The sequence below is a fragment of the Pleurodeles waltl genome, chromosome 4_1 (genome assembly GCF_031143425.1).
Source record: "Pleurodeles waltl isolate 20211129_DDA chromosome 4_1, aPleWal1.hap1.20221129, whole genome shotgun sequence".
In the NCBI taxonomy this organism is placed as follows: Eukaryota; Metazoa; Chordata; class Amphibia; order Caudata; family Salamandridae; genus Pleurodeles; species Pleurodeles waltl.
In genome coordinates, this window is record NC_090442.1 from 206,762,030 (window position 1) to 206,785,041 (window position 23,012).

The following is a 23,012-nucleotide window of genomic DNA, read 5'->3' on the forward strand; positions in this document are numbered from 1 at the left end:
ACAATAAATGCACACTGATGCCAGTGTACATTTTATTGTAACATACACCCCAGAGGGCACCTTAGAGGTGCCCCCTGAAACCTTAACCGACTATCCGTGTAGGCTGACTAGTTTTATCAGCCTGCCATACACCAGACATGTTGCTGGCCACATGGGGAGAGTGCCTTTGTCACTCTGTGGCTAGTAACAAAGCCTGTACTGGGTGGAGGTGCTTCTCACCTCCCCCTGCAGGAACTGTAACACCTGGCAGTGAGCCTCAAAGGCTCACCCCCTTTGTTACAGCACCCCAGGACACTCCAGCTAGTGGAGTTGCCCACCCCCTCTGGCCACGGCCCCACTTTTGGCGGCAAGGCCGGAGGAGATAATGAGAAAAACAAGGAGGAGTCACTGGCCAGTCAGGACAGCCCATAAGGTGTCCTGAGCTGAGGTGACTCTAACTTTTAGAAATCCTCCATCTTGCAGATGGAGGATTCCCCCAATAGGGATAGGGATGTGCCCCCCTCCCCTCAGGGAGGAGGCACAAAGAGGGTGTAGCCACCCTCAGGGCTAGTAGCCATTGGCTACTAAACCCCCAGACCTAAACACACCCCTAAATCGAGTATTTAGGGGCTCCCAGAACACAGCAAGATAGATTCCTGCAACCTAAGAAGAGGACTGCTGAACTGAAAAACCTGCAGAGAAGACGGAGACACCAACTGCTTTGGCCCCAGCTCTACTGGCCAGTCTCCCCACTTCTAAAGACACTGTTCCAGCGACGAGTTCCCAGGGTCCAGCAACCTCTGAAGTCTCAGAGGACTACCCTGCATCTAGAAGGACCAAGAACTCCTGAGGACAGCGGCTCTGTTCCCCAAAGACTGCAACTTTGCAACAAAGAAGCAACTTTGAAACAACACACGTTTTCCCGCCGGAAGCGTGAGACTTTGCACTCTGCACCCGACACCCCCGGCTCGACTTGTGGAGAACAAACACCACAGGGAGGACTCCCCAGCGACTACGAGATCGTGAGTAGCCAGAGTTGACCCCCCTGAACCCCCACAGCGACGCCTGCAGAGGGAATCCCGAGGCTCACCCTGACCGTGACTGCCTGCTTCAAAGACCCGACGCCTGGTAAAGACACTGCACCCGCAGCCCCCAGGACCTGAAGGATCCGACCTCCAGTGCAGGAGCGACCCCCAGGTGGCCCTCTCCCTTGCCCAGGTGGTGGCTACCCCGAGGAGCCCCACCCTTGCCTGCCTGCATCGCTGAAGAGACACCTTGGTCTCCCATTGATTTCTATTGCAAACCCAACACCTGTTTACACACTGCACCCGGCCGCCCCCGTGCTGCTGAGGGTGTACTTTTTGTGTGGACTTGTGTCCCCCACGGTGCCCTACAAAACCCCCCTGGTCTGCCCTCCGAAGACGCGGGTACTTACCTGCTTGCAGACTGAAACCAGGGCACCCCCTTCTCCATTGAAGCCTAGGTGTTTTGGGCACCACTTGAACCTCTGCACCTGACCGGCCCTGAGCTGCTGGTATGGTAACTTTGGGGTTGCTCTGAACCCCCAACGGTGGGCTACCTTGGACCCAAACTTGAACCCCGTATGTGGTTTACTTACCTGCAAAAACTAACAAACACTTACCTCCCCCAGAAACTGTCGAAACTTGCACTGTCTAGTTTTAAAATAGCTATATGTCATTTGTGTGAAAACTTTATATGCTATTTTGCTAATTCAAAGTTCCTAAAGTTCCTACATGAAATACCTTTCATTTGAAGTATTTCTTGTAAATCTTGAACCTGTGGTTCCTAAAATAAACTAAGAAAATATATTTTTCTATACAAAAACCTATTGGCCTGGAATTGTCTCTGAGTGTGTGTTCCTCATTTATTGCCTGTGTGTGTACAATAAATGCTTAACACTACTCCTCTGATAAGCCTACTGCTCAACCACACTACCACAAAATAGAGCATTAGAATTATCTCTTTTTGCCACTATCTTACCTCTAAGGGGAACCCTTGAACTCTGTGCATGCTATTTCTTACTTTGAAATAGTACATACAGAGCCAACTTCCTACATCAATCTAAAGAGAATTATGGTGACATGTTTTGCTATAATTATTATGGACACCATTACATTCACAGAGCGAGTAGCCCAAAGACTATTTTTAATTACACACAATGGGAACATTGTCCAACTCCACCACAAGGGAGTTCTAAAACGTATTCTGAAAAATGTGCATATTTTTCTGGGCACAGTGTTAAAAATACTGAGTCATATTATTTTAAATTGCCATTGATGGAAAATGTACATATATTATTGAAAGATACGAAATTCATTTATTCGGATTCCTTTGTTTCCCGGTTGGCTATAGAAGGCTATGAATATTGGTTGAAGTCGATTGACTTAAAAAGTGTGTGGGTAACAAAAATTGGCAAATAAGGGGGAAGGAAGCTTTATTTAGAACATACCTGAAAATTATATTTTTTAATGAAACTGTACAAGAGACTAACTGTTTAGGCTTAGCAAAAATGAAGGATTTGAATGTGCCCACTGTTCCTGCCCCTGCAAAAGTTTACAAATGCAAAAGTATATAAATGCAACTGAAGATCAGCTCAATGAATGGGTCCGGAATAGCACGTTTAATGCTCCACTTTCACGTCCTGGCGGGTGGTTATTGAGGGCAATGGGTCCCAATAGGTGTCATAAATGTTTTATAAACTCCACAGGGGTGTTTAGAACAAGCAGGCCAGACCCTTGCTATGTGGCATCCGAACATGCGGGTATAGTAACAACATACAGTGTAGGGAAACTATGCCAGCAATGGTTGAAGAGTTCCTCATTAGATGCTGTTAGAGAACACCTCAGTCTCCTGTCTAATAACACTGACTTACTGGATTTCCTGTTAGGCCCCAGAAAACAACACAGAAAGCGCTTCTTATATGCAGACTACAATGAAATTTGGAAGCTTTCTCAACAAGAAGCTGCTGCCCGATTGAGGCAAATTGATCAGGAAAACTTACAGAAGGCATTAGCTGTTGTAGATAATGGGATTAATGCCCTGTCTGACTGGATATACACCTTAAATAACATAATTTCTTCTGCAATCGACATAAACCAAAGTGACATGTCTTTTTTATACCATGGACAGAGTCAGCTGAGGTCCATTATGCAGTTGAGTTGGACACTACAAACATTGAAGTCAGGTCGCCTTCCCTGGCAACACGTTAGCGCAAGGGATATAGGGCCAGATGTATCAAAATCCAAATTGCATTTCTTAAATAGCAAATTTTAAGAAATCGCTATTTAAGAAATGCAAAATGGTATGTATGATTTTTGCGATTCGGTAATAGCGATTTCTTAAAATTCGCAAATGCTATTACCGAATCGCAAATAGAGAATCCAACTCCTTTTGCACCTATGGGCCTGCTGCGAATGGTTTTGCATTTCCTAAATTGCGAATTCCAGTTAGGAATTCGCAATTTAGGAAATGCAAATCCCAGGGTGCTGGGGGCCTAAGCCCCCCTCTGCTGCACCCCAAAAATATTTTTACGGACATGTGAAGCACACACATGCCTTAGGGGCATGTGTGCGCTACATGTCAATTTTAAAAATGCATTTAAAATGCATTTTAAAAAATTGCACATGGTTACCACCAAACTTTTGTTGGTGGTAATTGCATTTCCTAAATTCCCAATTCGCATTTAGGAAATGCTTGATACATGTGCTTAAGAAATCGCAAATAAGTATTCCTTATTTGTGATTTCCTATTTAGAGAATCGCAATTTGTGATTCTCTAAATGTGGTCGCAATTTTAAGGAATCGCTATTTGAGCGATTCCTTAAAATTGCACTGTGAATGCCTTTCATACATTCTGAAAGGCATTTTTGCATTCGCAAACGGCCGAATTTTGCAATTCGCACCATTTGCGAATGCAAAATCGCTTGATACATCTGGCCCATATTTTCCACATTTAATTTAACACGACAACAACAACTAATGGCTAAGAAATAAGTTACTTATGTCATGTTAAATATTGAAATGTTAGAAAAGTTGCCCTTTACTGTGGCTGAAATGCCATCTGCTGAGTGGTTAATACAAGGGTCATTAATCTGCCTATTTCAACACTTCAGTTCATGTGCTGCTTAAAACCCATTTCAGTAGGCAGATATGAAAGGCTAGGAGAAAGTTACATCCATGAGGTGTGGAGCTGCCCTTCTTGTACAAATGTCTCAGTGGCATGAAAGAGGTATTTCTTAGTGGTAGTGGATGCAAGACGTCTGTCAGCCATTCGAGGGTTTGTAAACAGCTGTCCTTGCATGGGGCGTGTAACACTTCGGCAGCAAACTTGACTTGTTATCTGAAGGGAGTTACAGTCCCATTGATTAGACCAGCGTTTCAGGTGCTCTCAAATGGCAGCTATGTCCTCCTCAATAGTGAAAACTGTTGTGGGATGCGATCCGGAATAGTTTATATTGTTTCTGTCTCCAAGATTGTTACATGCTGTGGGAACGTACTTTTTCCTCCTACATAACAGAGGGAAGTAGTTGAGATTTGGCCCCATATCGCTACTTCAAATGTGAATTTTGACAAGTTGAGCAGACTCAAGGCTTTATTGTTCCAAAAACATGTGGCGCTCACATCTGCAAGCGAGACCTATGCACTTCAGGTGGCAAGGTCATCAGCAGAGATACAGTCCCTTTCAAGTACCAACTTTCCGAGACACTTTGGTGAGCTCGTGGGATGAATATTTAATGCATCCAGTACTACTGGATTTGCAAATTTCTTTAAGGCTGTTGGTTCTTGTTTCATTCACGCCTTCTCCTCTATATTCGGTTTAATACCATCAGCCATCCACTCAATATTTTCCAGTATTTTCGGGGGATATCCGATAACTTTGGCTATAATAGGCAACATCTTGCTATTGTTACTTTTTCTGCGCAATCGCTGTCCCGCTGCAACAAGGAGGACTGAAAGCGCTCCCACTGGTGCAAATGTGTCATGAACGCATGATGCAGTACTTTGAAGCAACACTCCTGGAGCAATTGGAGTGTGACTGGTCTCTGTCATTCAGACCAGTTTTGCATTCCCATGTTTCGGTGCCATGTTTCGGTGCCTCTGGTGCTCGTTCGAACATGCACTGAAAGTTTGTCTTTCTACGCAGCGCTTACTTTCATTGGACGCTGATCTGTTGATGTGCTCACTAAGGGCTCAATACCAGACATGTGCGTTGAGGGTGCGTTTGCTACGGGAAGCTGCATATGAGTTGCCCTTGTGGATTATACAGCTCTAAACACATTGTTGGGCACACTACGGAATGCTGCTGCCTTGGCTGGAGCTCAGGCTTTGGATCACAAATGCTCCTTGGTTTTCCTTGGCAATGAACTTCCTACTTTACCACCTGATGAAGTGGAAGATTTCCTGTCTTCAATTATCCCGGATTCGATTGGCAACTTCCAAAATGACTCTGACCTCTTGAAAGTCGGTCTTTTTTTACATCACAGTAACCATTTTAAATTGTCCTTTTTACACATGCTCAAGTGTCTTTTTAACTTGTCATTACTGACATTCCTTCATATATGTCTTAGGTTGAATATTAGTAGCTTTTATACATAATTAGGCTTTGAACCACCTTTGAACCGGCAAGGGGAGGGTGATGTGTAGCCATTTTAGGTACAGTTTCATACACGTTATTTTAGCAAACTAGGCCCGCCGCTATGCACTTTAACCTAGATATATTTTATTCAGCTTTGTCCATTATTTTAACAATAGCCACATTTGCGGTCTTGTTTTATTTTCTCTATCTAGCTGTTCTTTGCCTAGGCCAGCACTGCGTTCTTAAACAGGACATTTATTTCACTCTGTGCTTTTCTCAAGGCTGCAGTAAGATAGGTTATCGAGAAACGGGGTGACACTTTGGGGGTCATTCTGACTCCCGCCGGCCGCGGTAACCACAGTGCCGGCGGGAGCCGGCAGAATACCGCTGCGCGGTCAGAAGACCGCCGCGGTTATTCTGTGTTTCCCGCTGGGCGGGCGGGCGACCGCCAGAAGGCCGCCCGCCCGCCCAGCGGGAAACCCCTTTCCACGAGGATGCCGGCTCCGAATGGAGCCGGCGGAGTGGAAAGGGTGCGACGGGTGCAGTTGCACCCGTCGCGAATTTCAGTGTCTGCTATGCAGACACTGAAATTCTCAGTGGAGCCCTGTTACGGGGGCCCCTGCAGTGCCCATGCCAATTGGCATTGGCATGGGCACTGCAGGGGCCCCCAGGGGCCCCACGACACCCCATACCGCCATCCTGTTCCTGGCGGCCAAAACCGCCAGGAACAGGATGGCGGTATGGGGGTTCGGAATCCCCATGGCGGCGCAGCAAGCTGCGCCGCCATGGAGGATTCCCCTGGGCAGCGGAAAACCGGCGGTACACCGCCGGTTTTCCGTTTCTGACCGCAGCTGTACCGCCGCGGTCAGAATGCCCTTGGGAGCACCGCCAGCCTGTTGGCGGTGCTCCCGCGGTCCCCGGCCCTGGCGGTTTTTACCGCCAGGGTCGGAATGACCACCTTTGTCTCTAGTGTTCATAGAAACATACACACTCTTATGTAGGTATTCTTTCTTGGAACATCAGCTGTTTTATTATAAAAACACTACTTTGACCCATGTATGTTAGAGGGAGATTCCAGCCAGATGACCACGACTGTCTGCTGTTTGCTGAGTGCCTCGCTACAGCTGCTTATGTAGACAACAGGCCACTTTCTCAGGTATGAGGGATGATGTCTCCCCAGAGGAACCCAAAGGGCAGAACCAGAGCTTAATATGTTGTGCTCTAACATAGCCTAGGTAGGAACCATGTTAACAACTCTAGAGACAATATGTTAGCATTATTTTTATGCTTTACTCTCCTTGTCACAATTGTAATCCTGTCATGTTTCATCGTCCTAGTTATTGCAGTACATGCTTTATTTTCTAAGATACAGTTGCTTCAATAAAACCTTATTGAATTCTATTCTGCCTTTGATTGTCCTTGTATATGTGAGACTAATGTAACTGAGAGAAACGGATGCGATCTGAATCGCCATGATTTCCCTGAGGAGTCAATTGTGTCATACGCTCGGCTGCCCAATCATCCATGCTCTAGGGTGGAGATGAGGCACTGCTAGTTAGCCGGAGCAAAACCCGGATTAGGCCGACAGGTGTCACCTGTAGTGGGTTCAGACTCAGCCCCCCACAGTGCAAGTGATTCTGCCGTTTAAATCCAGTAGTCTTATTAAGATAATGAGAGCCTACGCAACAACTTTACTTAATGAATATTATAGTTTCAGAGGGAATGTGGAGTTTGTGTCTAAATTTTGGAAAGAACTATTGCAACAGGTAGGAGCAGCTAGTTACACATCTCTAGTTACACATCTAACATTCTCAGACACAAGGTCAAAAAAAAGTTTAAATCAGGCATTAGAGAAGCACCCGAATGTAGAACTCAAAGTGGAAGGGATCTTGGATTCTAGAGTTCATGGGAGTAAGTTGCAGTATTTGGTCTCCTTGAAGGTCTATGAGACCCCTGACAGATTCTGGTACCATCTAGCCACCAAGTATCCCAGCTATGTGTGACTCCCTGAGGAAGTTGTAAATGATTTCTCACTGAGCAACAAAAAACGAAATAAAAGATTTAACAAAATCACAGGACAGTAACATTAGGCAGAAGAAAGTGAATGTGAATTTCTTTCTTACCGAGTTTTGTGGAAAAAATGCATTTAGAGCCTGACTTCATGATTACTTCATGGTCATCATGGGTAATGACATTATAAGGAGTAATGTTCCCTTTTGGTCAGTGTTTGGCAACATTTTGTGTTTGTATTTGCTTCTAGCTTGCTGTTTTAGTTTGCATTCACCCTTAACATTCCTCTTGCTTTGGTATTTTCTTTGCTTTTCAGTTCACCTTGGTTCCTTAACAGTCCATACCCTCTGCTACTCTGTTATTCGGACTGTGTTTTGTTACACACCCGACCCTGTCTCATAAGGGATTCCTGGTATTCCTTGAGATCGGTATAGCTTGCCACAATGAAGAGATAGATAATGTTGGACTTTTTTTCCTATGCAGGGTCATCCCCAATCTTTTTGCATCCTGCCTCCTATTTTTTTCTGACCTGTTGCTGTTGGTTTTGAACTCTGAGCACTTTACCGCTGCTAACCAGTGCTGAAGTGCATATGCTCTCTGTGTAAATTGTATTGTTGATTGGTTTATCCTTGATTGGCATATTTGATTTACTAGTAGGTCCCTAGTAAAGTGCACTAGAGGTGCCAGGGTCTGTAAATCAAATGCTACTAGTGTGCCTGCAGCACTGGTTGTGCTCCCACATAAGTTGCTCTGTAATCAGGTCTCAGACCTGCCATTGCAGTGCCTGTGTGTGCAGTTTTAACTGTAAATTCGACTTAGCAAGTGTACCCACTTTCCAGGCCTGAACTTTCCCTTTTCTTACATGTAAGGCACCCCTAAGGTAGGCCCTAGGTAGCCACAAGGGCAGGCTGCAGTGTATAGTTAAGGTGGGACATATAGTAATGTGTTTTATATGTCCTGACAGTGAAATATTGCAAAATGTGTTTTTCACTGTTGCAAGGCATGTCCCTCTCATAGGTTAACATGGGGCTACCTTTAAATCTGAATAAAGTGTAGATTCCCTTTGGGAGTGAATGGACATGTGGAGTTTGGGGTCTCTGAGCTCACAATTTAAAAATACATCTTTTAGTAAAGTTGATTTTAAGATTTTGTGTTTGAAAATGCCACTTATAGAAAGTGAGCATTTTCTTGCTTATACCATTTCTGTGACTCTGCCTGTCTGTGGATTCCCTGTCTGAGTCAGTTTGACAGTTGGGCTGGTTGCACCTCACACTAGACAGTGACACAAAGGGACCCGGGGTGTAGTCTGCATTTCCTGATGAGCCATCTGTGCTAGGAGAGAGGGGAGGAGTGGTCACTTACACCTGTAAGGGCTTTGCCTATCCTCACACAATGCCGTCTCCGACCCCCTGGTGAGTGTCTGGGGCCTGGCCTGGAAAAGGCAGGATTTCACATTCAAAAGAGACTTTACTTTGAAGTAGGCCTACTTCAAAGGAGAAATTGGGTATAAGAAGGGCACCCAAAACCACAGACTTTAGATCACTTCTGGACATCAAGAGGAACCTCTGCCTGGAGGAGAGCTGAAGAACTGAGGAGAAGTGCTGCCCTGCCTGTGCTTTCTGGAGCTATCCTGCAAGTTGCTGTTCTGCCAGAGTAGGAGGGCAAAGACTGGACTTTGTGTGCCTTCCATCTTGTGAAGAAATCTCCAAGGGCTTGATTCAGAGCTTGCCTCCTGTTGTTTGAAGTCTCAGGGACAGCAAAGACTTCTCTCTGCCAGCACCTGGGGTCTCTGGTGAGACTCCTGCTCTGACAAGTGGTGCCCCATCCAGTCCCTGGGCCCTTGAAAGGAAAGCTGGTGGAAATCCAAGGAAATCGACTTTAGACGACTTCGGACCGACGTCATTGCTGAATCCGGTGACGCCACCTGCAACCGACTCCGTGATCTTCGCTGGAACGCGATGACCTTCGCAGGCCCGACGCCGCTGCAGCCCCGCTGAAGTCCGCAACTCCGTGGAAGTCGTCGCACCACGTCGTGACCGACACCGCTCAAAGTGCGCAAATTCAATATTTCGCACAGACGCCGCGATCCCCGACTTCGCGCATCAGCTTGTTTTCACTCTTCACCAAAGGTACTGTACTTGGGGGTCTAGGCGACTCCGTGTCCAGCGCCGCTGGTGTCGGCTTGTTGGGAACGACTCCGTCACGATGCCGTGTTAACACTTCATTGAAGCATTTTGTGTTTCTAAGCGCTATTTTTTAGCTTAATCTTTAAACATTCGTGACTTGTGTGTGTCGGATTTTTGTTGTTTTGGTCTTGTTTTGTTTAGATAAATATTTCCTATTTTTCTATACTGGTGCTGTGTCATTCTGTAGTGTTTTCATTAAGTTACTGTGTGTGTTGGTGCAAATACTTTACACCTAGCACTCTGAAGTTAAGCCTACTGCTCTGCCAAGCTACCAAGGGGGTAAGCAGGGGTTAGCTGAGGGTGATTCTCTTTTACCCTAACTAGAGTGAGGGTCCTTGCTTGAACAGGGGGTAACCTGAGTGTCAACCAACGACCCCATTTCTAACACTGGTGATCAGCGGTTGGGATTTGGACTTGTATTTGTACTTCACATACAGTGATTAGGTGTACACTACTGTTTTGATCTCAGACCACTACGTGACCAAATACTACTTGTTTGGTGATCTTTCATTTTTATCTTTAGGACTCCTTTTTGTTCTAATTCCATGATTTTGCCTATCCCTTGACTGATTCTTTTTACTTCATTAGGAACTTGTTTTCTGCCGATGGAACTTTACACTTGTTTCCATCATGTCTCAATCTGGAGATGCAACAACTGGAGCTATGTCTGAATTAGGGAAACTGAAGAGGTACTCAGTTGCTTAATTGAAACAGTTCTTTGAAGATCTTGCCTGTCCCGTTAAGAGCTCCGCCTGGAAGGGGGAGCTCCAAGAGGCATTGAGGGCCTGGGTGACAGCCAAGGAAGCTGGGGGGCACACAGAGGATATGGTTGGGAAAATGCAGAGTCCACACCGTGGTGTATTAGAGGTCCCTGTTACACCTGGGGGGAGGGTCTCTAGGGGTGGTAGCAGTAGGTCCTCTTAGGGTCTGACTCCTAAAGATGTGCAGGACAGACAGGCAGAAAGGACTTGCCGGTTGGAGGCAGAAAAGTTGAGGATGCAAAGGGAGTACGACGAGTGGAAAAGGGACTTCAAGATAGAAACTATCATTTTGGCTTACAAGCTTAAATTGAAAGAGTTGGAAGTCATGAGGGCTGAGTCCAGCTGGAATGGTGGCAGCAACAATTTTATAACCAGTGCTGCTGAAGAAGTGCACATGCCCAGAGATGTGGTGCCCTACTTGAAGGAGGGAGTTAACACACGCCAGGAGGTTCAGGGGTGTGAGGTAGCTCCAGTGATGCACAGGGTCCCTGAGGTGGATTGGGGAACTGGCATGGGGAGTCATATTCCTACTAGTGGGAGGGACACTCTATTGACTCTAGCTGAGAGTGACAGGGAGAGGGGTTCCCCCCAGGTGGAAGTCCTGCTTATTGAGTGTGAAGACATCCCAGAAGAGTGTGGGTTGAGTGTCAGGGACAGTCAGGTACTGTCTCACCAATCTGAGGAGGGTGATGGGTGCTTTTTCAAAGCAGAGTCACTGGATGGTTGGGTGAAGGGTACTTTGGTTAATTCATGTGAGGGGCTGAGTGATGTAATTGCTGGAGAGCATATGTCTAGTCCTTATTTTCCAGAGCTACGCCAACACCAGGTGGAGTGTGAGTTCTCTGACCCCAGGGAACTTACACTGGAGGCAGACCTCTGGGTGAGAACCAGAGAGTCTGAAGAGGCATTTGGGTGTGCTCCTGAGAGAAGTGGTCTAGGTATTTCCCAAACAGGTGAGGTAGGGAAGGATTGTAGTGTTCCAGGTAGGTCCCAGTGTAGTGGGATGGGTGAGGGACCCCATGTCCAGTCTCAGAGGAGAGGGAATGGGGATGGGCTGAGGCCCAAGGTGGCCAAGATCCGGTCCCAGGTCCTGGAGGGTTCCATGAGGGAACACCAGGAGGGGAGCCTAGCCTGTACCGTAGGGCCATCTGTAGAGGAGAACTTGGGGGGGGGGGGCATCTGTAGCCAGCGTCCCACCAGTTCTGGTGTTTGGCAGTACCACTCCTAGTGAAGGGGTGCAAAAGTCCAGACAGAGGGTTGAGAGGGGGTTGAGGACCCCAGTGGAGAACCTGGAGGGTCAGGGGTCAGCTCTGAGAGCAGAGCCCCCAAGGAATGACCTTTGTGAGACCATTTCAGGGTTGGGGGGAATCCAGACTCTGTCAGATGGGCAGAGGTCAGGAGACCTGCGCCAGCCAGACTCTTGTGTGACCCTTAGGGACGGTGTGTCCCTTGAGGGGGGTAAGTGTGCCCCCCTGGAAGTCCTGGTGTGCCAGGCAATGGTTCAACCGCAGGGTGGTGAATCTGGGTTGAATGATCAGGTTCAGGGGGTAAACTCTGACCTGATGGGGGTAAGTGTGCTCCCAAGGAAGTCCAGGGGCGCCAGGCAGTGGTTCAACTGCAGGGTGGTGACTCTGGGTTGGATGACCAGGTTCAGAGGGTAAACTCTTACCTTGGGTGGGATAGGTATGCCCCCCAGGAAGTCCTGGGTTGCCAGGCAGTAGTCCAGTCTGTGGGTACAGACCCTGGACTGGAGGATCAGGTGCAGGGGGTACACCCTGACCTGAAGGGGTGGGTGGTTTGCCCAATCACACCCCCTGGTGTGATTTCAAGTGGTACCCTCCCTGAGGGGGGGTGCAGCACACTGAGAGTAGGGGCAGGGAAGAGAGAGACTCACTCCTGGCCCCAGTGCAATCTAAGGGTACAGAACCTGGATTGGAAGGCCAGGTTCAGGGTGTGACCCTGACCTGGAGGAAGGGGCTACTGCTAACAGTGCCCCTACCATGTTATCTTCTGGGGGGGCACTCCTTGTTGGGGGGGTGCAGGATCCCAGAAGGGAGGGCAGACGGAGGGAAGCCTCACCTCTGGCCCTGTTCCAACCTGAAGGTACAGACCCCAGGTTGGAGGTCCAGTTGCAGGGTAGTACAGGACTGCTTCTACAAGCACCCTGACAATTTTGGACTCTGGGGGTGCCGCTCCTGCAGGGAGGGTACAGACCCCCAAAGGGGAGGACCAGGGTCAGATTGTCATCCCTGACCTGGTGGAAGAGAGAGTGGTCAAAGGGTGTCAGGCACCTGGGGCTACCGCCCCCCACTCTCCGCAGTCACAGTGGTTAGAGAGGCCTGAGGTCGGGCTCTCCTCCCTGACAGTTGTCCGGGGCCACTGTGGCTTGCTGTCCTGGTGGACAGAGTTGCCCCTGGGGGGGACAAGAGTCACACCCCAGCGGTGGAGTGGGCAACACCACTGTGTTGGCCCTGTTGGTGCTATCTGCCCATTGTGATACATCTTTGAGCAAAGTAACGTTAGGTGCTGCACAGATGGTATCTGGAGATGTGGAGAAGGGTTCCCCATGGGTTAACTTATTGGGGCCCTCAGAGTATGGACAGAGGGATCCAACTGGAGTCAGGAAGGCGTAGAACTGGAACATGCCCCTGCTGTTGTGGGCCTGGGTCCTTGTTCTATGGCCCCAATCAAGGAAGTACATCAAGGTATTGATTGTTCTCCCCTGGCTTTAGGCTGGTAGGGGGTCGTGTTGGACTTTTTTTCATATGCAGGGTCATCCCCAATCTTTTTGCCTCCTGCCTCCTATTTTTTCGGACCGGTTGCTGTTGGTTTTTGAACTCTGAGCACTTTACCGCTGCTAACCAGTGCTGAAGTGCATATGCTCTCTGTGTAAATTGTATTGTTGATTGGTTTATCCATGATTGGCATATTTGATTTACTAGTAAGTCCCTAGTAAAGTGCACTAGAGGTGCCAGGGCCTGTAAATCAAATGCTACTAGTGGGCCTGCAGCACTGGTTGTGCCACCCACATAAGTAGCTCTGTAATCATGTCTCAGACCTGCCATTGCCGTGTCTGTGTGTGCAGTTTTAACTGTAAATTAGACTTGGCAAGTGTACCCACTTGCCAGGCCTAAACTTTCTCTTTTCTTACATGTAAGGCACCCCTAAGCTAGGCCCTAGGTAGCCCCAAGGGCTGGGTGCAGTGTATGGTTAAGGTGGGACATATAGTAATGTGTTTTATATGTCCTGACAGTGAAATATTGCTAAATTTGTTTTTCACTGTTGCAAGGCATGTCCCTCTCATAGATTAACATGTGTTCTACCTTTAAATCTGATTAAAGTGTAGATTCACTTTGGGAGCGGATGGACATGTGGAGTGTGGGGTCTCTGAGCTCACAATTTAAAAATACATCTTTTTGTAAAGTTGATTTTAAGATTGTGTTTTTGAAAATGCCACTTTTAGAAAGTGAGCATTTTCTTGCTCATACCATTTCTGTGACTCTGCCTGTTTGTGGATTCCCTGTCTGGGTCAGTTTGACAGTTGTGCTGGTTGCACCTCACACTAGACAGTGACACAAAGGGAGCTGGGGTGTAGTCTGCATTTCCTGATGAGCCATCTGTGCTAAGAGGGAGGGGAGGAGTGGTCACTTACACCTGAAAGGGCTGTGCCTGTCCTCACACAATGCCATCTCCGACCCCCTAGTGAGTGTCTGGGGCCTGGCCTGGGAAAGGCAGGATTTCACATTTAAAAGAGACTTTACATTGAAGTAGGCCTACTTCGAAGGAGAAATTGGGTATAAGAAGGGCACCCAAAACCACAGACTTTAGATCACTTCTGGACATCAAGAGGAACCTCTGCCTGGAGAAGAGCTGAAGAACTGAGGAGAAGTGCTGCCCTGCCTGTGACTGTGCTTTGTGGAGCTATCCTGCAGTTGCTGCTTCTGCCACAGTAAGAGGGCAAAGACTGGACTTTGTGTGCCTTCCATCTTGTGAAGAAATCTCCAAGGGCTTGATTTAGAGCTTGCCTCCTGTTGTTTGAAGTCTCAGGGACAGCATAGACTGTCTGCCAGCACCTGGGGTCTCTGGAGTGACTCCTCCCCTGACAAGTGGTGCCCTATCCAGTCCCTGGGCCCTTGAAAGGAAAGCTGGTGGCAATCCAAGGAAATCGACTTCAGACAACTTCGGACCGACGCTGCTGCTGAATCCGGTGACGCCGCCTGCTACCGATTCCGTGATCTTCGCTGGAACGCGACAGCCTTCGCGGGCCCGACACCGCTGCAGCCCCGCTGAAGTCCGTGACTCTGTGGAAGTCGCCGCACCACGTCGTGACCTATGCTGCTCGAAGTGCGCGGATTCAACATTTTGCACAGACGCCGCAATCCCCGATTTTGCGCATAAGCTTGTTTTCACTGTTCGCCAAATGTACTGTATTTGGGGGTCTACGCAACTCTGTGTCCAGCGCCGCTGGTTTTGGCTTTTTGGGAACGACTCCATCTCGATGCCGTGTTACCTCCTCATCGAAGCATTTTGTGTTTCTAAGCGCTATTTTTTAGTTTAATCTTTAAAAAGTCATAACTTGACTTGTGTATGTCGGATTTTTGTCGTTTTGGTCTTGTTTTGTTTAGATAAATATTCCCTATTTTTCTTAACTGGTGTTGAGTCACTTTGTAGTGTTTTCATTAAGTTACTGTGTGTGTTAGTACAAATACTTTACACCTAGCACTCTGAAGTTAAGCCTACTGCTCTGCCAAACTACCAAGGGGGTAAGCAGGGGTTAGCTGAGGGTGATTCTCTTTTACCCTGACTAGAGTGAGTGTCCTTGCTTGAACAGGGGGTAACCTGACTGTCAACCAAAGACCCCATTTCTAACAGATAAGTTACTTAGAATTTGTTTATTTACTTTGTGACTATGTATTACTCCTCTCATTGTACCTACTGTTCCTCTTGCCTTTCATATAGAAGTGAGATCCATGATAAGTTGTCTATCTGACTCATGCTTGTTGCGCCCGAGACGTACCATCAAGTCTGCACCTCTCTCTCTCTCTCTCTCTCTCTCTCTCTATTTCTCCCCGTAGTGCCCTATACAGAGTTCAGGGCCAATACTATAATGTTTAGGATTTTTCCAATCATTAGAGAAATGTGAGGGTTGGCTTTCAAACAAATGGCACACCAATACCTTCATGGAATAAGCACTTTGCTGCCCTCTACCCTAGCTTCATGCTCAACAGATGTCACTATATACACATTTACATATAGAGCACTGAACACTATGGGGCAAATGTACATGACCCTGGTGCAGAGCAGCACAGCAAGTGATCTTGCTGTGTTGCCCTGCACAAGAGGGAAAGGGCAGAAGTGTGCTGTATCTACAAGATAAAGCACATTTCTGGCCTCTTACCCAGTGCTGGTGCACAATGGGTTGCCTAACACTCACAGAGGCACACTTGACCATGGTGCAAGGAGGCTTTTGTCACAGACAGGATTGTTTCTGTGCAGGAAGGGACACCTTCCTGCACAAAAAGAATCAATGGAGGCTTTTTCCTCTTTATTTGTGTGCTGAAAAATTCAATTTGGCTTAAGCTAAGGAGGCCTAAGCTTTATTAGCTTATGGCGGTTGCTAAGTAACAGCAGGAGCCTCAACATTTTTGTGTGCATCCGGCACTGCTTGCAGCTCTGGGCTGTTTCCAAGCAACAGACAGGCAAAGAAGCAACAGAGAAGTCTTTTCTACTTCCAGTATTCGTCAAGCACTGTAAAGTGACTCTACTACTCTACTACAGCAATGGATATGTGATAATTTCTTTGTGGGATCATTCCAAAGCATTTGTTTTGTTACATTCAAGTGTTGTTTGGACAATTAGGACAACCACTGTGGTGTATCATTTTGTTGTATTATTTCTTTGATTTGATTACTCTAGTCTGATATACTCTGTGTTACTTCCATTTTGAATAACAGTGACGATTTTATCCCATGAGTGCAGTGATGGAATGTTTACTGCGCCAACACTCCTGGCAAACTAATTGCACCGTGGGAAGACTGGAAAGAAGGTTTTGAAGCCTATGTTTTGGCTGTGGGCAGAGATATATTTGCAGCATCTAGGAAATTGGCTATGCTAAAACCTTGCTTGGGAGTGATAGGAAGACGTATTTTGAAACATTTCCCGTATCCAGATGAGGAGGAGGATCAGGATAGTGATGAATATGGAATTGCAATGGAACAATTGGACGCCAATTTTGGAAAGAAAAAGAATGTTGTTGTGGAGCGATTCAAATGTTTGAAGAGAAGTCAGTTACCTGGAGAATCGGTTGAGAGTCATGTAGCGGGGTTGAGGGTTTTGGCAACTACGTGCAGCTATAGAAATTTCCAGGATGAAATGTTGAGAGACCAATTGGTTTTAAAAGTGAACGATAAGAAGATTCAAGAGAAATTGTTGAATACAGAGGACTTGACACTACAAAAGGCTTTAGACATAATTAAAAGAGTTGAAATAACAAATGAGGGTTTGAAAGAGCTGTCCACTGCTCCGGGAGCTGTGAGTTCCATTAGTGCAGAGGGTTCTAAGCTTAGGAATATGGATCAACCTGCTGGTTTCACTAAATTGGATGGGATAAATGATTTAATTTGTTTCAAATGTGGACTGCAGGGACACATTGCGACTGACACGTGTTGTGCTGCTATTGGCCAAGTTTGCAGAAAGTGTAAATCTAAGGGACATTTTGCTAGAGTGTGCAAGGTTAGGCAGATGGATGTGAGGAAAAGTAAAGGGATGATTAATTCAGTGGAAAGTGATAGTGAGGATGTGGCTGGCCAACAATTTATATTGCAGGTGGTAGATGTGGGAAGTGTGAGTACTAGTGGTCCGCATTGCATTGTTAAGATTGATGGTGTGGATATGTTTGTGATGGTTGATTCAGGGGTAAGATATACCCTGTTTGGGAAAGAAAATATGTCTTAATTTCCAAAGCATGTAATTAAACCACCGGATGTACGGTTAGTGGCTTATGGTAACAAACCAATTGAGCTGGTGGAATATATGGAGGCCTCACTGGAGTTCCAAGGTACAGCAGTAACTTCCAAGGTTTATTTTGTGGAGGAGGGCACTAATCTTTTGGGCTGGCCGCAGCCGAAGGATCTTGGTATCATTCTTGATCCGAATCATCCGGATCAAGTTTTGGGGTCACGTTCAAATATACACAATGTTCAAAATGCCAATTTTGTAGAATAATTTCTGTAAGAATTTAGTAAGAGGTTAGGAAAACTGAAAGGGTTTAGACATAAGATTGTATTGAAGCAGAATGCTGTTCCTATGGCTCATAAACCATGTCCCGTGCCTATAGTGGTAAGGGAAAAATTGCGGTAAGAGTTATCTAGGTTGTGTGAGCAAGACGTGATTGAGGAAATTGAAGCGTCTGAGTGGTTGGCTTCTTTGGTGATTGCTAAGAAACCTAATGGGGATATACGTTTGTGTGTTGAACTTCGTGATTTGAACGCTGCAATCTGGGTAGACAGGCATCCCTTACCGAATATTGGTGATAGTTTGTCCATGGTGAGAGGGGCAAGTGTGTTTTACATGTTGGATTCATCATCTGCGTACCACCAAATAAAGTTGCATCCAGAGTCACGTGCGTTGACGTCATTCATTACTCCAGAGAGGGCTTACAGGTTTAAACACATGCCTTTTGGTTTGACGTCAGCATCATCTGTATTCCAAAGAGTAATGCATCATTTGTTGAATAATATTTCTTGCGTCACGTATTTTCAGGATGATATTTTGGTGTTCGGAGTGGATCAAGCCAAGCATGATAGTACGATGAATAGAGTTCTGGGTGTTTTGAGAGAGAATGGTTTGACAATTAAATTGGAACAATGTAAGATAAGTGTGCCTGGAGTAGAATATTTGGGTCATTGGATAAGCAAAGAAGGGATCTCCCCTAAGTCTAATTTGGTGGATGCAATAGAAAATGCTTTGTCTCCTGCCAGTAAGCATTTTTGGGACTGGCAGAGTATTACTCAAAAATGTTTTCCCATGTCTGCTGTCAAGACTAAACACATAAGAAAGTGTTGTGTTTGAAAGAACGGTTTGTGTGGAGTGATGTATGTGAAACGGAGTTCTGTTTCTTGGAAAAACAGATTGCCTCAGCACCAGCCCTTAAGCCTTTTGACACCAGGGATAGCATCATCATTAATACGGATGCCAGTTCTGTGGGACTGGGTGCGGTGTGGTTCCAGGTAAGAGATGGTAGTGAAGTGACCATTGCGTATGCTTCCAGACCATTGAGTTTGGCGGAAATTAACTATTCTACAATTGAAAAGGAAGTGTTAGCTTGTTGATGAGGTGTAAACCATTTTCGCTGGTATGTGTGGGGTATGCAGTTTGTAATTCGGACTGATCATCGACCCCTAATCTAGGTGTTTTCGACTAAAGGAGCAGGAGGAGCTACACCTAGGATAGCTCGATGGGTGGCAAGAATGTTGGAGTACAATTATGAATTGGAATATCTTCCAGGAAAGAGAAATGTATTAGCAGATTGTCTGTCTAGACTTCCTGTACAGTCTAATCAGGAAGGAGATGATGAACCTGATGACCTTATAGCAATGGTTGGTGTTGATGTGGGGAATGTGACAGAGGGTAGGATTTCTCATGAGGATTGGGTGAGGGAAGTTCAGAGTGATGTCGTGTTACAAGAAGTGATTAATTATTGTCGACATGGATGCCCATCTAGAGGACGTGTTTCTTGTGATGCAGAGTGTTTCAGCCAAGTTAGCGTGAAATTGTGTGTGGAAAAAGGAGTGATGTTGAGAGGAAAACTTTTGGTGGTTCCATCAGTGTTGCAGGAACGTGTGTTGAAATTGGCTCATAAGGGTAATCTGGGTATGAGTGCGACAAAAAGACGGGTCAGATCTGAGTATTGGTGGCCCGGTTTAGACAGGGATGTGGAGCATCATATTAGGGAATGCGTGCTGTGTGTGTGGAGTGCCAAATCTCAGAAAGCGGTTAAGAATTCCCCTGTGGAGTCTGACAAGTCTGATGGAACTTGGAAGAAAATAGCCATTGACATTATGGGTCCATTAAATGTGTTAGGAAAGATTCCAAAATATGCATTGGTTGTGGTGGATTATTATTCTAGGTGGCCGGTTGTGAACTTTGGGGAGAATGTTAACACCATGTGTGTAGTGGAATTTTTAATGGATTTATTTGATTCAGAAGGAATTCCTGAAACAATTGATTCTGACAACGGAGTGCAGTTCGTGTCAAACTATCTGAATGACTTTCTGAGTAGGTATGACATTGAGCACATCAGGACATCGGTTTATTATCCACAAAGCAATGGTTTAGTGAAAAGGTGGAACAGAATATTGAAGGAGGGATTGCAATTGGCAATCAGTAACAGAATAAATTGGCGGAAGGCAGAAAAAGATTTGATTTGGTCTTACCACACAACTCCCCATAGTGTGAATGGAAAATCACCTTTTGAAGTCATGAGATGTAGAAGTCCGAGGGCGATGTTCTCTAAAGGTGTGGAGAGGAAGGAGGTTGTCGGATATGAGGTGCAGGGTGATTATAAAGTTGGTGACTGGGTTTGTGTCATGAAGGGTGGAAAACCTGCTAAAGGGGTGTCTATGTTTTCAGAGCCTCTGGTAGTGAGAAAGGTGTACAAATATACTTTGTTGTTGATTGATGGCAATGTGTGGAATCATGGGAAGGTTGTGAAGGTTCCAGTTTGTGTTAGACAAGAAAATTCAATAGATGGAGACACCAGATCTGGAGTTGCTGAATTTTTGTCAAATAAGTGTGATAATACTGGAGTAGAGGTGCGAGACAAGTTAATGTTGAAATTGCCCAAGAGATTCAATGACTTTGTTATGCAATAACATGTTTTGTTACCTTACCTGTTTTCTTCAATGACTTTGTTAGGCAATATCATATTGTATTTTCTTACTTGTTATTTCTGCTGTAATATTATTATGAGAAAGGGGGATGTGATATGTCCCGATGTTTTGCATGTCATGTAATGTGGTAACAGCGCATGCTGTAGCAGTGCATGCTGTAGAATGTAGTGACTTGTAGACGGCCACGCGCTGTCAAAGACAGAAGGATTCGAGTGGCAGACCTCGGCGGTTGTGGTGTGTCTCCCTCCCGGGCTGATTTATAAATAAACTTATTAAGTTACTCACCACGGTGCGAAGGACTTTTCAGTTACATTTCCTTTTTTAAATAAAAACCTTCTCCCCTGAGTAATCCTTACTATCCTGAGAAAGTAAAATGCTCCAGTGGGGTATGTGTTTCCCCATGAAAAGACACTTGCCTACCTACTACTCTGAAAGACTCACACCCTTCACTACTAATAAACTAATTTCCTACATTAAGTATATCTGTGTAGTTTGAAGATATAAACAAATCTATACTGTCCTACACATACTTAGATCCAGAATATTTTTTGTAGATATTTTTTCTGCAATATTTTTGGAGTACAGTGTTTAGGACTTGATATTCTGGTATTGCACTACAAATTGCTGTAATTCACAATCAGAATGTGTAATGAAACAAAATACCGTATTTATACTTTTTTTGCGCCGCATTTGCGTCGTTTTTTGACGCAAAAACGGCGCAAACTTGCAAAATACCATTGTATTTTGTAGGTTTGCGCCGTTTTGCGTCAAAAAGCGGCGCAAATGCGGCGCTAAAAAAACTATAAATACGGGCCAAAATGTCTATAATAAGCACCTCGAGCGAGCACAATCAAGAGTGCTGACACTAGTCTCTGAGAAAAGTAAATCTAAGTTACTCACTTTATATAGAAAAGGCTTTGCTCTACTCTTTTACAATGTGGTCTTTCGTAATGGTGTTTCGTCATTGCTGAACTGTGCTTTTTGGGGGTATGATTGGTCCATTTTTGAATTTAGTTCCATAGATTTTTGCTTTTTCCAATGGTACCTTCCTGCGCTCTGTGGGAAGTACTCACTACAGACTGGACTTTGTCAATTTAGAGGTACCTTTATGCCAGAAACAGCTTAAGAGCTACTGCAGGCAGACTGACATTTACTACACAACAAACTCACAAAAACTCGCATAATCTTCTTTGAAGAGGTTTGTGGTGCGTGCATTGGAAGTTCCAAACATTTTACTCCCGCGTTTGTCTTTTAGGGAGTAGTTTTGTGAGGATGCGTGCTTTGACATCAGTACAAAGAGATACTTTCATTATCCTAGTAGGAGACTTCAGTAAGAGGTGTCAGTGGCCCACCCACTTCTGTGTGTTTGCCCTTGGACTCAAGGCAGGATCATGCTGGAAAGGTCGAAGACATACTAAAAAAAACTCTTTACACATTTGTTGTCCCTATTTCCTTACTAAAGGCTCGCATTGTTGCTTCCTTGGTACGGTTTGGGCCGTTTTCCTATTTTGTCTTCGGTGTACTTTTGTTCTGCAGTTCATTGCTTCAACATGCGCAATTTTATTGTCAGTATTAGCCTTCTAAAACAAATTTGCATTTTGCGGAAGTGACCTTTCCATCTCACTGTTCCTGGGTGAATTCTACGGAAAGTGTCGCAGTTGATTTTATATGACCTGGTTTGCCAGAATGGCAAGCTAGCATCTGATTAGCTTCATAATTGTTTGTAGTACTTGTGGTGTTTAGTTTTAAATGATCGGATGACCATCAGACACCAACTAATACATCGGTTCACATAATACTCAATCTTAGTCGGTTGTAATTCAACCAACTTCATGAATATTAGTGAGAAGGGTAACAACTAGAATTGGCTGCCATCACATGGTTAGTGGTATTGGAAGTCAGCAGTCCACCATGTCTGACATTGCTTTTAAATAAAGCAAAGTTTTACTTTTTAAATGTAGTAAATTTGCTTCAGAGGACAACGGAATGTGATGGAAAAAAAAGTTTAACTCACGTTTTTTAAAAGTAAACCGTGGTCATTGGGACTACTGCCTACTTAAAAAAAAAAATTGTCAACATTCACAAAGGGGAACTGGTCCCTCGGGGATCACTTTCCGTTTAAGAATGCCTTACCACTACCTATCATTTATTTTTAAAACAGTGTTTTGTGACAATATTTCGGTCAAAAAACAGTAATACCTATTATTCCAATTCAGTGCATAGCAGGGTCGTCCTTAACATGCCCCTTCTAAATATTGATTTGGTATGAAGTTGCAAACCCAAATTGTAATTTGGAAACGTGTTACCAAAATGAAAGTTGGGTTTTTTACATACCGAAAGGCCTTTCTGGGTCATAAACAGCTTGATTCTGCAACTTTGCAACTACAAAAAGTCTTCATACAGCTGGCCCTTAGTACCGAAACATGAAATTCCACTTTAAGTAAAACAGCAACATTTTTATCCTAGTGCAGGTGACCACATGCAGCTGTGGGGGCTGATAGGGCAGTGAATAAATGAGACAGTGTCCACAGTATGGTTGTCTCCACCCTTGCCTTGGTGTGTCTTTCTTGCTACATGAACGTGTGTCCCTT

The 23,012-nt window shown here is 45.4% G+C and overlaps 1 protein-coding gene across 1 annotated transcript in view; it reads left to right on the top strand.

Annotated features, from left to right (window-relative positions):
• Positions 1 to 23,012, top strand: part of LOC138287580 (sodium- and chloride-dependent GABA transporter 2-like) — a 769,612-nt gene that overhangs the window by 517,790 nt on the left and 228,810 nt on the right. The window lies entirely within an intron of this gene.